This window comes from Homarus americanus, unplaced genomic scaffold (genome assembly GCF_018991925.1).
Source record: "Homarus americanus isolate GMGI-L3 unplaced genomic scaffold, GMGI_Hamer_2.0 scaffold52806, whole genome shotgun sequence".
Taxonomy (NCBI): Eukaryota; Metazoa; Arthropoda; class Malacostraca; order Decapoda; family Nephropidae; genus Homarus; species Homarus americanus.
In genome coordinates, this window is record NW_024720773.1 from 10,317,240 (window position 1) to 10,332,545 (window position 15,306).

Consider the following 15,306-nt stretch of genomic DNA (forward strand, 5'->3'; position numbering starts at 1 on the left):
TCGTCTTATCGTAAATAATTCCATCATCAACCCGTTATTTTACCTCACGCCTCACACCCTATTTCAGTCAATCACCTCACGCCTCACACCCTATTTCAATCAATTACCTCACGCCTCACACCCTATTTCAGTCAATTACCTCACGCCTCACACACTATTTCAATCAATTACCTCACGCCTCACACACTATTTCAGTCAATCACCTCACGCCTCACACCCTATTTCAGTCAATTACCTCACGCCTCATACCCTATTTCAATCAATTACCTCACGCCTCATACCCTATTTCAATCAATTACCTCACGCCTCATACCCTATTTCAATCAATTACCTCACGCCTCATACCCTATTTCAATCAATCACCTCACGCCTCACACCTATTTCTCCACACGCCACACCCTATTTCAATCAATTACCTCACGCCTCACACCCTATTTCAGTCAATCACCTCACGCCTCACACCCTATTTCAATCAATTACCTCACGCCTCACACCCTATTTCAATCAATTAACTCACAACTCACAACCAATTTCACTCACATACTACCACAACCTTCACTAAAACAGGCCAACAACTCCATATTTATTATCCTCACAACCCCCAACCTCCCCCCACACATAAACTCATCACCCCCTCACATAAACCCATCTTCCCCCACATAAACCCCATCCCCCCATAAACCCACTCCCCACCCCCCACATAAACCCATCCACCCCCCATAAACCCATTACCCCCCACACCAACCCATTCCCCCCCGCCCCCCCAAACACCAATTTTATATCACAACAACAAATCACAACAAACAAACTTTTAATCATTTTCCTTCTATTCAAAACTGATCCTTAAAGCACATACACAAAATCAACATTCATTCAGACGTACACATGGCTAGCGATAAGGGGTGTGTGTCTGTGTGTGTGTGTGTGTGTGTGTGTGTGTGTGTGTGTGTGTGTGTGAGTGTGTGTGTGTCTGTGTGTGTGTGTGAGTGTGTGTGTGTGTGTATCCGGCGGGAAGCAACGCGCGGTCATATCAGCACGCGATACACACATTATCCAGGACAGACGATGAAAAAAATACAAATCTTTCCTTCCTCCCCACTTTCTCCCCTCTTCAATCCCTTACACGTGTTGCCTCTGATAAGGGGGTAGAGATAAGGATAAGGAGGAGGGGGAGGGTGAAGAAGAGCGTGTGTAGAGGAAAAGAAGGGGAAATGGTGGAAGGGTATAGGGAGATAAGAGTGAAGGGGTGATGGGGATAAGGGATAAGGGTTGGTGACGAGGAAAGAGTAAGAAAAGAAAGGGAAGAGAGAGACAGAGAATAATAGACGGTAAGGAAGAAACAGAAGGGGTGGAATAAGGATGAACTCACAATATCCATAACATAACCATGATCTATCGACCCCCAAGACCAACACACTCGCCACTTCTGCCATCTAACATATGACGAGGCCAGGAACTGAACCCCGAGTCATAATAACCAATAAATCCACGACACAGGTGATCTATATGACACCTGAGATGATAGGCCTATAGTGTAACATACTGGGCTCTCACACAACGCTAGTGGGGCCTTGAAGAGAGTGAAAAACAAGTCATTATACCTTTAACCAGCTGACGAGGCGTTCCAACATCGTACTTGAATGGCGCGGCTTCTGAAAAGTTTCCTCATAAATGTGTGAAATAACAATATAAAGGTGAAAAATGTTGATGGCCCGCGGTGATAATACTAGTACCAGCCCCCGGGAACGATCTTAGAGTTTCAGATTCACAAAGATTTCCCCCCACGTTAAAAAAAAAAGTCTCTTCCTTCCCTGGTGTTAAGTGAACGTATCTGGTTAACTTAATGACTCACTCTAATTTCTATGTTATTTTCAACGTTATTCTTGTGTTTTAGTTTATGTCAGGGAATTACATACGTTCTTAAATCTCCTGTTGTTAAGGTGATTCAACGCATGAGTTTCTGGGGATGGGAGCTGGTGGATGGAGGAGAGGTCTACAGCCCCCCCTACACGTGCAGAGTTCCGGTAAATAATGTCTGATTAAGTCCCCACCTGTATGATATAAGGTGGTGGAGGGAGGCAGGTGAGGTGAGGAAGGGATGAGGTAGGGGTGAGGGATAGGTGTAGGGGAGGGGTGTGGGGTGAAGGGCAGGTGTAGGGGAGGGGAAGGACAGTGAAGGATAGGTGTAGGGAGAGAAAGGGGTAGGTATACGAGAAGAGAAGGGGTGGAGTGTAGGTGTATTGAAGGAGAATGGGAAGGAAATGGGGAGGGACAATCTTCATAACGAGATTGCTAAGGCCATATTATGATACTACTTAAAAGTAATATTCTCCCGTTAATACTACTACTACTACTACTACTACTACTACTACTACTACTAGGACAATGGCTACTGCCGGTGTTGATGGTGACCCTAGTAACAACCCCCCCCCCCCTTGTAATAACTCAGTGGCCCCCCCTCGTTGATTAACCTGTATCCCCGCCCCACCAGGTATATTGATTATGCTAAAGCTAATACTTTTCAATATCCAGTCGAGAGTGCTGCCGCGGGGCCCTGGAGGTGGGGTGGTGGATGGATGGAAGAATGGATGGATGAATGGAAGGATGGGGATGGATGGATGGAGGAAAGATAAAGGCGAAAGGGATGGAGGGTGAGGACAAGGTAAATAGGTGAAGGAAAGGACAAGACGCAACAAAGACCGAGAACGATGATAAAGGCAGTAGAAGAGGGAAGAAGGAGGGATGAGAAAGGGCGACACAAAGAGACCCCCACCCCGAGACCTGAGTCAACATGGAACAAGACGGCAGAAAGGATAAAGCCAAAAGGAAAGGAAGGTAAATGCTTGGGTTAAAGAGTCAAAAGGGAAGGCAAAAAGGTTAACCGGGAGCTTTCAGATGATAACAAGAGGGGATGGGGAAGGGGAAGAGAAGAAGAGATGCAAATATGAATCCAAAAAAGAAAGCCTAGAAATGGAAAAACAACGTGAGGATGGTACAGTATAGCCAAGTCTAGAGTGAAGCAAGAAGAGAGTGAGCCAAGGGAGGGGGGGCGAAGGGAAGGGGGGGAGGGGACTGATGGGGACTGAAGGAAAGAAAGGGGACTACGTTAGGCAGTCCTCACCTCACAATAATAATGAACAGGGTCAGTCGTCAAGATTCACAAAGAAGTGACCGTAAGTTAAATAATCTCGTCACTACAAATGTTTATACACAAATCAATCTGATATAAGGTAAACAAACATAACATTACCCTAACCTAACCTTTTTTTCATAGCAGGTAAGGGACAATATAACCAAAGCTCACCTGTACCATTTAAGATATTAATGGAAAGGTAGAGAAGGAAGGGAGGAGGGAGGGAGGGAGGGGTTATGTCAGACTGAAAAAAAGGAAGGAAGGAGGGAAGGAGGGAAGGAAGGAAGGAGGGAAGGAGGGAAGGAAGGAAGGAGGGAAGGTTCTTATGTCTCCAGTGACGAGGAAATTTTTTTTTTCCGAACGTTGTTAAGTCGAGCCCTGAGGGTAATGGGGGCTCGACATAGACTTCTGATAATATACGGTACATTGCGTCGTCGACCTGAGCCATACTGTAGGGGGGAGAGGGGAGGGGAGGAAGGAGGGGGGCTGTAGAAATAATAAAACAGAAAAAAATAACAAGCGGGGTGATTGGCGTTCTGGTTCATCTTTGTTTTACTTGTATGGAAGGGGAGGAGGAGGGGGGGGTGGGGGAGGAGGAGAGGGGGGTAGAGGGGAGGGTTGAGAGAGAGACATGAAGTGTACGAGAGGAGTGGTGAGAGGGAAGAAGAAATGCAGACAGACGAAGAGGTGGAGAATAAAAATAAATAAAAAAATAAACGATAAAACGCGAATATTTATGGATGAAACGGAAGATGGGAAAAAATACGACGAAATGAAAGGGAAGAAATAGCTATAGACAGGGTAGAAAAGGGGAGGGCAGGTGAATTTATAAATACCAGGTTAGAGGTGGAAAGGAGAATGAGAGATGAGGGAAAGGAGAGGAGAGGAGTGGGTAGAGGGAAAGATGAAGAGGGAGTAAGGTGAATGAAGGAGAAGAGATGAGTGGGAGAGATTGGAGAGGGAGAGAGAGATGAGTGGGAGGAAGAGGACGACTTAACATTGTGGACATTAGAAGCTTGACATTACCGCCAGGAGAACAGAAGGGACCCATAATATAAGTAACACACACACACACACACACACACACACACACACACACACACACACACACACACACACACACACACACACACACACACACACACACACACACACACACACACACACACACACACACACACACACACACACACACACACACACATACCATTCCTGAGCCAGAAGCGAGGAATAACTATTATATTTTCAAAGCAATTTCTCCCTCTTAAAAGACTTATCCTATACTGCCTTAAGAAAGTCACAATCCTACCCTCGTTCCCTCACACATGAAGGCCTCTACCAACACCTCCTTTCAGAATGGCGGCGTGACAACACAATCTCCATCTAGTGACTTACTGACTATTGGTAACTTCATCCCAGTGAGAACGTATAACTTTTAACGTGGATGGAAATATATTAAACACAAGAAATATAAAAATTCCTTTAAATTAGCTCATGTGATGTGTGTGGATACGTCAAAAATATAAACATCACACATTATAAAAACAACAACAAAATAGAATGCTTATAGCTACATACATTGCTATATAAACTGTATATATATAAATCTGAAGAATCCTTAGCAACCACGAACTTTAATCCAACTACAAAACTACACGAATAATACTGAACAACGATTAACTTTTGGGGGAAATAGTTTTAATACTTTCAGGGAACACTTAGGAACCTGGAACCTGCCATAGTTACTGACTCGGACAAGGAACCTCAATGGGGAGGGATTTTTTTCGGGAGGAAGTTTTTTTCGGGGAGGGGGGAGGGGGTTATAGTTCATATACATACTGGATCTATTCATCACCCTTCTCGTTCGTATCCCATGTATAGAAAAATATATACATACCCTGATAGCGTACATATATCCATCAAAGGTGGAAAATAAATACGACCATCCATCATCCTGTTCTCTCCTCCTCTTATATAACGTGAGCGGGTGGAAAAAAATTGACAGACATCCGCGGAATACGTATATATGGTAGGGGTAGGGTAGGGGTAGGGGTAGGGTAGGGGTAGGGGAAGGGTAGGGGTAGAGGTAGGGGAGGTGAAAGGCTGAATATCCCAAAAAATGTGAAGCTGGTTTTGGGTAATCTCTCTCTCTCTCTCTCTCTCTCTCTCTCTCTCTCTCTCTCTCACACGCCAAATTAGACAGGTCCCATACCAACAACACCACCACCAGCTGGCGTCAATGCACAACGCACTTATGACACACCGCGTCAAGTGAACTCATTATCCCGTGTCAACAATATCCTATACCTATTCGACCTAGCCAATCAATTAGCCATATTTTCACTATTTACACCAATTTCCTCCAGTATAAAGTCCAATTCCATTTATTTACACCAATTTCCTTCGGTATAAAGTCCAATTTCATCCATCACGCTAATTTCTTTGGGTAAATATGCTCGCCAATTACACCAATTTGTGAAGGCAAGAAATTGGTGTTGATGGGGAACTTATTTGTGCATTAAAATAGACTACAAGAAATTTCAAATATTCAAATTAGATCCTGTTCAGAATTTGGGGGTAGAGAAGAGGGTTAATAAAGAAGGAGGAGAGAGAGAGAGAGAAAGAGAGGACAAGGGTTAAGAAGAATGAAGGATAGGGAAGGATGGAAGGAAGGTAAGGAGAATTAAGGAAGAATAAAGGAAGTAGGAAGAAGAGGAACATAAAAAAATGGAAGATGGAAGTAGGGGAAAGAAGGAAGGAAGGAAGGAAGTAGGGGAAAGAAGGAAGGAAGGAAGGAAGGAAGGAAGGAAGGAAGGAAGGAAGGAAGGAAGGAAAAACACAGTACATGAAGACCAGGAAGTCAAAGAGGCAGGTCACAGAGGCTACTGCCCCCACCCACCAAACAGCTTCACCCAGGCAGCAGATGGTCCATTATACACCCGACTGTTACAACGCCAATTTCGGTAAAACTCCGCCGGAACTCTTCATAAAATTCCGTTTATTGACTTCCGTCGTCTTAATTCGCCTGGAGGGTGCTAGAACGACACAACCAACACTGTCATAAAGGTCGACAATTACATAAAAACACTACAGTAACTCGGGCTGTAACGACTGTATTAGGGGGGGGTCGTCCTCCTCCTCTGGTCCCGCATCCCACCAGTTTTGCCCCAGGAATCCACAATAAACCACCGCTAATTAAAGTGCAGGACTATGTGCAGGAGATGAGGTCCCCCCCCCCTCCCCCCTGCTGCCAGCGAGGGGTGGGGTGGGGAGGTGAGGTGGGGCAGAGGTGGGTGGGGGGGGGGGGGGGGCGGGGGTGCCATGTATCCACGGCCCCCAACGAGGGACTTAGAGAAGGAATCCTGAGACATAATCCCTGGAACTGGACTCTTGGTCTGGAACCTAACCTAACCTAACCTGACCTGACCTGACCCTAAACCTAACCTACCTTGAACTACGCGAACACAGACTACTTAAGACTGTTAATGTAGTACAAGTTGAGTCCAATTCCGAGTACAGGATACAGGATATAGTAAAACTTAGCAAACAAACTCCGTCTCTCCCTCCCTAGGTATGAGTAGGGGTAGGTTGGGGAGTGGAGAGGGAGAGGGAGAGAGAGGGTGAGGGAGAGGGTGAGAGGGAGGTAGAGGGAGAGGGGAGAAGCGGTGATGGTGGTGGTGGTCGCTTCCAAGGTGGTGACGACACGCACTACTTGTTGGTGTAAATGAGGGAGGGAGAGAGAGGGAGAGAGAGGGAGGGAGAGGGATGGGAGAGAGGGAGAAGTGGCGAGGGAAGGGAGGGGATAAATGAGTGTTGGCGAGACAGGAAAGACAGACAGGGAGGACAAGGAAGGAAGGAAGGAAGGGAGGGAAAACAAGAGACAGACAGACAGACAGACAGCCTCAACAGCATTACCCCTCAGTCGTCAGTCATTAGTGAAGGAAACAGGAAATGTGATTCGGGGGGATACGCGGTGAGGAGTTTTCTACAGAGGGAGGGAGAGAGAAGAACGACCCCCTCCCCCCCCTGGTCCTTCTTCCCTCTTTCCTTCACTCTACTTCTATCTCTCCCTCTCCCTCCCTTTTTTTTATTATCTCCCTTCCTCCCTCACCATTTGATACTCTCTCTCCTCCACATCTATTCACTATCTCTTCTATCTCTCTCTCTCTCTCTTCTCTCCCTCGTTCTCTTCTCCCCTTTACGCCTCATTTCTCATTTCATTCATTTCTCTTCTCTTATGTATTACTCTCCTCGTGCATCTCTCTCTCTCTCTCTCTCTCTCTCTCTCTCTCCCCCTTCCCTTTCTCCCCTCCTGCCCCCCTTTTCCCCTCCTCCTTACCAACTATTTAATAGTCTGAGGGCACCAGTAGCAGGCTGCCCCCCCCTGACTTTTCTGCCCTGTTAACTATTCCAAAGGGCAGAGCAACAGGGCGATTATTATCCTTTCTCCCTCCTTCGGGCTGCTGCTTGCTACAGGGGCTTCCCACGATCTCTCCTTTCTCCTCCCTCCTTCTCTCTCCCTCATTACTTAAGGTATGTCTTATTCTCCCTTTTATTTATCTTTATTGTCTTCGTTCTCTCTTTTAATTCCTTATCTCACCTTTTTAATTGTCCCTCTTATTCCCCCTTTTAGAACAAGCACCACACACACACACACACACACACACACACACACACACACACACACACACACAAACAAACAAACCCTGGCCTCCAAGACACGATTAAACACCATTTCGTCTCTACAGAGTTCATTCGTGTGTGTGTGTGTGTGTAGTGTGTGTGTGTGTGTGTGTGTGTGTGTGTGTGTGTGTGTGTGTGTGTGTGTAGCGATAGCCAGGAATTTAATTTAATTTCTCGGACAACGACAGACAACATGATACAATTTCTCAATACGATTTATCAAAGAGTTAAAACGTTCTCCAATTACAAGAAATACATAAACAAAATACATAAAAAAAACACATACCTTAACGCAAGACATACACACATACATACACCTGAATATATACAAATAAAACAAAAGATAAACAATAAACACTAAACAAGGACAAAGGTAATCTATAAGACTTTACATTCCCCCTAAGTTTAATCTCCCAGAGTGAATGAACGAGTCTACGCTTACACCGTTTTTTATGCCGCGGCCAATTTTCTTTTAAGTGTTTGAGGTATACTGTGGTAATTTGTTTCGACCCCCCGCTTACTGGTCCCTCGGCGCCTCTATATTGGAGATTACACGAGGAATGCATTGTCTGGGCCACGAGACTTCTCAGATGGAGCGAGGAGGGTGTGTGTGTGTGTGTGTGTCGAGGGGGTCTTCATTCAGGTCAAGTTAGTTTAGGGTGAATAATGTATAACTAGATTAAGGTGCGTTAGGTTAGATGTTTATTTTCACAATCTAGCCACCAAGGAACTGTCTGGGGTGACTAACGAGACATTAGCCTAGACGTGGTGGCGTGGGGAAAAGCTCCTGACACAAACACTGTCCTGGTTTTAAGTTACTCGTGGGCCCAGACAGAAGACAAGAGGGGTCAAGGGGCCCCATCTCATCCCGGGCCCTCCCTCGCTGCCTTATTGTTTTAGGGTTAATCTACAGAGGCAATAAATGTGTCAAGCTTTATGGGGAACATATTTAGGGGTGAGGTTACCACCGTGCTGAGGGCAGTAATTGTACGTCCCCTCGACAACACAAGATAAATACTCCAGCGCCTCAACACAAGACCTCGACTCGTAACACTGTATTAACTTCCCCCGTAAAGTACTGTCTTCAGCGTCCTGTTGAAAATGGTCGACGAGATCCTGGCGTCGTTCTTGGGAGGAAATTGTCGATAATACGCCGACATTGTTTTCATCCTCTCACTGTAATTTAGCGAAATATAACCCGTAACTAGAGGGTGCATGCAACGTGAACCTGGCGGGGCAGACAACACGCAACATGCAATATGAAACAAAGAACAATACACGCAACACCAGTGTGTCTGTGATGTGTAAATAAGTATTGCGCGTCATAATTGACATAATCAATGCATAGAATACATAACAAACGATGTACACAATATATACGGTACATCGTAAAGAACGTAGTCTCCCTGATACAGGTTAACAGAGCTTGAGAGAATTTAAGTAACAACTCCAATACAAAGACCGAGTATCAACTAACAGCTTCACTCGAGTGTGAGAGGGAGGGAGGGAGGGAGGGTGTTATATGTACCTGTACAGTAGGTAGGTGTGTTAACGTGTGAGAGTCAGTGTCTTCCTCAGCCCACAAAAAACACATCCGCTAAACCCAGACCAAGACCTCCCAGGAGCCCTGGAAGGGGGCGGGGCCACGATGGCGTCACTAAGGCAACGGGACGCCGCTTCTAGTTGCCAAGACAACCAGGTGGGGGAGGAGGGGGCAGGGACCTCTGATGCTCACGAATAATTAAAGTATATTTAGACCCGCCTAACACTGCGGTGTATAATAATAACAAAGCAACACAAGACGACAATAAACAAATGACAGAGTAAACAAACGGCGCTGGTAAGACAAAGGAGACGCGGTCTTATGTACACCAAGAGGAAGGGGGAGAATTATATGGACTAAGATGACGTTAAAGATGACAGTACTGTACACCATCTGTCTACACCTGGTGAAGACTGACAGACTCACAACTAAATAACACTACAATTTCCCCCTACTACAAAATGTTAAGATACCAGTATTAGTTTCTAACATACATTAAACATCAAAATAAACATTGTATATTTTTTGTCATTACTTTCTCGACAGGGCAGGATTTTTTTTCTAGGTAGGGGGTTCATGGGGGGGTTGGTGGTGGGGGGGAGGGGGAGGAGGGGTTAAATGAAGTACAAGGAGCAGGATGGTTAAATAAATTAGTACTAATTCCCCAAGAGTATTAGATACAAGACTTATTCCCCCTCTCCCTCCCACTCTCTTCCCTCCTACATCCCTCTCCCCTTCCCTCTTCTTCCCCTTCTTCTCCCCTCTAGCTACATCTTACTCACCAGAATTCCTCTCTCCCTCCCTCTTCTCCTCTCTCCTCTCCTCACTCCCTACCCGCGTTAATCCCTCTCTCTCTCTTCCCCTCCCTCTCTTCCAACACGCTCACCCTTATTAATCCACCTCTCTCATTCATGTCCATTCCATACTCTCTCTCTCGTTGTTAAGTCCGTGTTCCATTCACTTGGTCTAACATAAACTTCAGAACGTGCGGGAATACACTGTGGGAGACTGAGGCATTCAACACGTATATATGTATGTATATATGTATGTATGTATGTATGTATGTATGTATGTATGTATGTATGTATGTATGTATGTATGTATGTATGTGTGTTTGTTTTGTGCGTACGTGTGTGTGGCAGCACCAGATACCGACTCGGCCCACATTCAACCTTCAAGATTTAATTCCCGGCGGATTATGGCTTTTGTCCTGCTGACACCGGTGTGGAGGGGGGCAAGACAGCGCCACACACTGACCACTTTAACGAAACCTGTCACTAAGGAACACCACCACGGGAGCAAAACAGTGTTAACCCCTCGACTTTGGCAAACATGTCACCGCGATACAACAATGTACAGGCAAGATAGTGTTATACCCTCACTACCTTTATATAGCGTGGAGTCAAGGGAGAATCAGCTCTATTAACAATCCTAACAAGGGTGTTATTGAGTTACTGAGCCACCATCTTAGTCAACTCATTATAAACATACAGTGATCAATTAATTCACCGCCAGACCCACCAACACTCACTGACGTAGTAACTAATAAGAAGAATGATAAAGATAAGAGAACAGAGGTAAATAAGAGGATCATTCTTATCCTTTATTTAACTCATCTCCTCATTCTACTCTCTCTCTCTCTCTCTCTCTCTCTCTCTCTCTCTCTCTCTCTCACGTTCCTCATATTCCCTCATACGTTCCATTCCTCTACTTTTATTCCATCCCTCTCCGTCCTTCCCTTCCCTCCATATATAGTTTCAATTACCGCTTCCTCTCTCTCCCTCCTCCCTTCCTCTACACCACCAGTTCCCGTTAGTAGCAGAGACGAATCACCAGCAGGTAAAAGTTTCCCCCAGTTTATAAGAGAGAAAAATGTGTGGGTGCCGCAGAGGGTGATGAATGGGTGGTGTGGGGTGGGTGTGGAGTCAATGTGGGTGTGTGTGTGGGTGTGTGTGTGGGGGGGGGTGTGGGTGTGTGTGTGTGGGGGGTGTGGGGTGTGGGGGGGGGGTGTGTGGGGGGGGGGGGTGTGGGGGGGTGTGGGGGGTGTGTGTGGGGGGGTGTGGGGTGTGTGTGGGGGTGTGTGGGGGTGTGGGGGTGTGTGGGGGGGTGTGTGTAGAAGTCTTCTTCATGTGGCAGAGGACAGACAAACCCAAGACACAGGGCGTTGGAGCAGGGAACTGGTCGTAAGTGATCTCTCTGTACGGCCTGGCACCTCCCTCCTTCCCTCCCCATAGCAAAGCCACCTCGCCGCCCGTAACACCCTCCTCCTCCTCCTCCTCCTCCTTCTTCGCCTCTTCCTTTCTCGCCTCTCCCTCCTTCTCCTTCTCTCCCACCTCCTCTTCTTCCAGTCTCGTCTGTGTGGCAGGGTAAAGGGTGGAAAGGGGGGGTGGGGGAAGGGAGGAAGACCACCGTAATAATTCTACCCAATATGAAGATAAATACAGTACTGCTCAAGGTACACCTCATTCACTATCATTATCCCTCGCAACTTACACAAGCACACTAACACAAGCGACGTATTCTGTCTGTAAAAAAAAAATGAAACCGTACCCCACCTCCCCCTTCCCCCCAAAGCTTCACTTCCGCTTTAGCTGGTTGGAAAACTTCTGAAAGCTTAAAAGAAACAAACAGGTCTCATATATCCAGGCTAAACACACACACACACACACACACACACACACACACATAAACACACACACACACACTGCATGTCAGTTACCAGCTAGAATAATTACTTTAAACTCAACAAACAGATTACTATTCCCAGTAAGTCACGCCAACGCTGTCTGAAGTTAAACAAGTACCACCAGTATGTGTTTGTTTACCTTCTATGTATGTAAATATACACCATCAACATGACGACCTCTGCTTCACGTCAACAAATCTCACCACTGCTCCTTAATAGATGAAATTATTATATATATTCTCTCTATGGTGTTAGTTTTATTTCTAAAACTTACTTTCAAAATATATAAGACAATCATTAAGTCGAGCAAGGAAATAAACAAACGCTGGGGTAATTATCCTCAAAGCCATTACTGTTAGTGTGGGGTAGTTTTATCCTAGGGTAAACCACGTCATCAAAGTCGATAAAGGTCAAATGCTGCCCTAGTTGAGTCACGGTAAAAGGGGAGGGGAGGGAGAAGGGAAAGAATCTGAAGGTCAACTCAAGGAAAAAGGTCAATATTGTGGTTCATGTGGAAAGACGATTAATTAAGTTCCTGTCAAGATATAAGGTAAAGTCTTGTTAGGTGAAGGAAATAGAAAATCTTACCTGTTCAGTCCGAGGAAAAAAATAAACTGGGGGAAATGTCACACGTGAGGAATATAAGACAAGGGGTCAGGAGAAGGTCACGTGTGGATCTGAGTAGAGAATAATTTAAGGTTTTCAACAACAACAACAACAACAACAACAACAACAACAACAACAACAACAACAACAACAACAACAACAACAACAACAACAACAACAACAACAACAACAACAACAACAACAACAACAACAACAACAACAACAACAACCACAACAACCACCACCACCACCACCACAACAACAACAACAACAACAACAACAACAACAACAACAACCACAACAACAACAACCACAACAACAACAACAACAACAACAACAACAACAACAACAACAAAATAGACCAAACCACGATAAAAGGCCATGGAACAAAAATCAATTATATCACTAATCAATTTTCCTTTAACGAGACACGTCACATCATCTCATAGTTCAAATAGGGAGAACAAATAGAAATCCGTAATAAAATCGTTCATTAAAAACGGTTAAAAGCAGAGAGGAAAAACAACATCACTAACGAACAAGAATATCAACACGAACGAAGGAAAGGGAAGGAAAAGGGTAAAGTTATTGATGTAAAGGGAAAAAAAGGGAAGGAGAATTTTAAAATATGGAGGAAAATATATAAATCATGGCTCCAGAAAAAGGTCAAATATGGAGGGAGAGAGGCAGCAGATTATGTCCGGCCCAGGAAGTGCCATAATCGTGCAGGAGAAGGTGCCATAATCGAGCAGGAGAAGGTGCCATAATCGAGCAGGAGAAGGTGCCATAATCGTGCAGGAAAAGGTGCCATAATCGTGCAGGAAAAAGTGCCATAATCGTGCAGGAGAAGGTGCCATAATCGTGCAGGAAAAGGTGCCATAATCGAGCAGGAGAAGGTGCCATAATCGGTGCAGAAAAGGTGCCCATCGAGCAGGAGAAGGTGCCAATCGTGCAGGAGAAGGTGCCATAATCGAGCAGGAGAAGGTGCCATAATCGTGCAGAACGAGGCCCGGCACAGTCCAGGGTCCATAGTTCTGAGTATGGTCGAAGCACAGTCACCTGGTCGACCTGGTCGAAGATATGGAACTGTTCTGAGTGGGGGTACGGAACTGTTCTGGTACCGGAACTGTTCTGAGTGGGGGGTACTGAACTGTTCTGAACTGTTCTGTTCTGAGTGAACTGTTCTGAGGGGAACTGTTCTGTACTGAACTGTTCTGGTGAGTGGGGGGGTACTGAACTGTTCTCTGAGTGGGGGAACTGTTCTGAGTGGGGGTACTGAACTGTTCTGAACTGTTCTGAGTGGGGGTACTGAACTGTTCTGGGGGTACGGAACTGTTCTCTGAACTGTGGGGGTACTGAACTGTTCTGAGTGGGGGTACTGAACTGTTCTGGAGTGGGGTACTGGAACTGTTTTGGAGGGGGGTACTGAACTGTTCTGAGTGGGGGTACTGAACTGTTCTGGAGGGGGAACTGTTCAACTGTTTTGAGTGGGGGTACTGAACTGTTCTGGGTGGGGTACTGAACTGTTCTGAAGGGGGGTACTGAAGTGGGGGTACTGAACTGTTCTGGGTGGGGTACTGAACTGTTCTGGTGGGGGTACTGAACTGTTCTGGGGGGGTGAACTGTTCTGAGTGGGGGGGAACTGTTCTGGTGGGGTACTGAATTTGAACTGAGTGGGGGTACTGAACTGTTCTGAGTGGGGGTACTGACTGTTCTGGGGGTGAACTGTTCTGAACTGTTCTGGAGTGGGGGGGTGAACTGTTCTGAGTGGGGTACTGAACTGTTCTGAGTGGGGTACTGAACTGCTGTACTGAACTGTTCTGGGTGGGGGAACTGTTGAGAACTGTTCTGGTGGGTACGGGAACTGTTCTGAGGTGGGGGTACTGAACTGTTCTGAACTGTTTCTGAACTGTTCTGGGTGGGGGTAGAACTGTTCTGGGTGGGGGTACGGAAGTTCTGTTTGTTCTGAGTGGGAGTACGGAACGTGAGGATATGAAATGGAAAGAACTATTCAAAATTGGAGGGATAGAGCCGCGGAACATGATAGAAAGAATGATTCCACGGTGGAGCAACTCAGATTGAGGGAGGTGGAACAGCGGAAACAGCAATATATATGACGCCCCGAACATAATTCAGGAGCGTGTGACACCCCTCCCCCACCCCCACCCCCACCCCACCCCCACTACTCTATACACAGGAAACGTTTTAGCTACACTGTGGGGCGACCTGGTGTATAGAAATCCTGCTTGCTGGTCGATACACCCAACACCTCCCAGTACACTTGTCTCCTTAACGTAACACTCATCTAACTTTTTTTTTTTATATATATACGACCAAAACAAAACAATATAAAAATGGATAAAAAAAAATAAATAAATATAAATACAAAATAAGTAAAATAAAAAATATATATATAATTAAAATCGAAAACTGTAAATGTAATATCACACAATTGAGGAAATTTCCACCTCTCTATGAGTCGTTTACAGTTGCTTTCCGCTCTCTCGTCTTGCACCACCGTCACTGTTTCCATGGCCCCTCTAAAGCCTCTGTTACCCTTGAACCACTAATTAAATAAGAATAGAAATAAAGACACAAGTATAGATAGATAAAATCATAATAGGCCTACCTCAAATTCCCATCTTATACCTCACT

General features: G+C 45.6%; 1 protein-coding gene across 4 annotated transcripts in view; it reads right to left on the minus strand.

Annotated features, from left to right (window-relative positions):
• The window catches only part of LOC121861062 (neurotactin-like), a 96,997-nt gene that overhangs the window by 35,476 nt on the left and 46,215 nt on the right, over nt 1-15,306 (minus strand). The gene's annotated exons all lie outside the window — the stretch shown is intronic.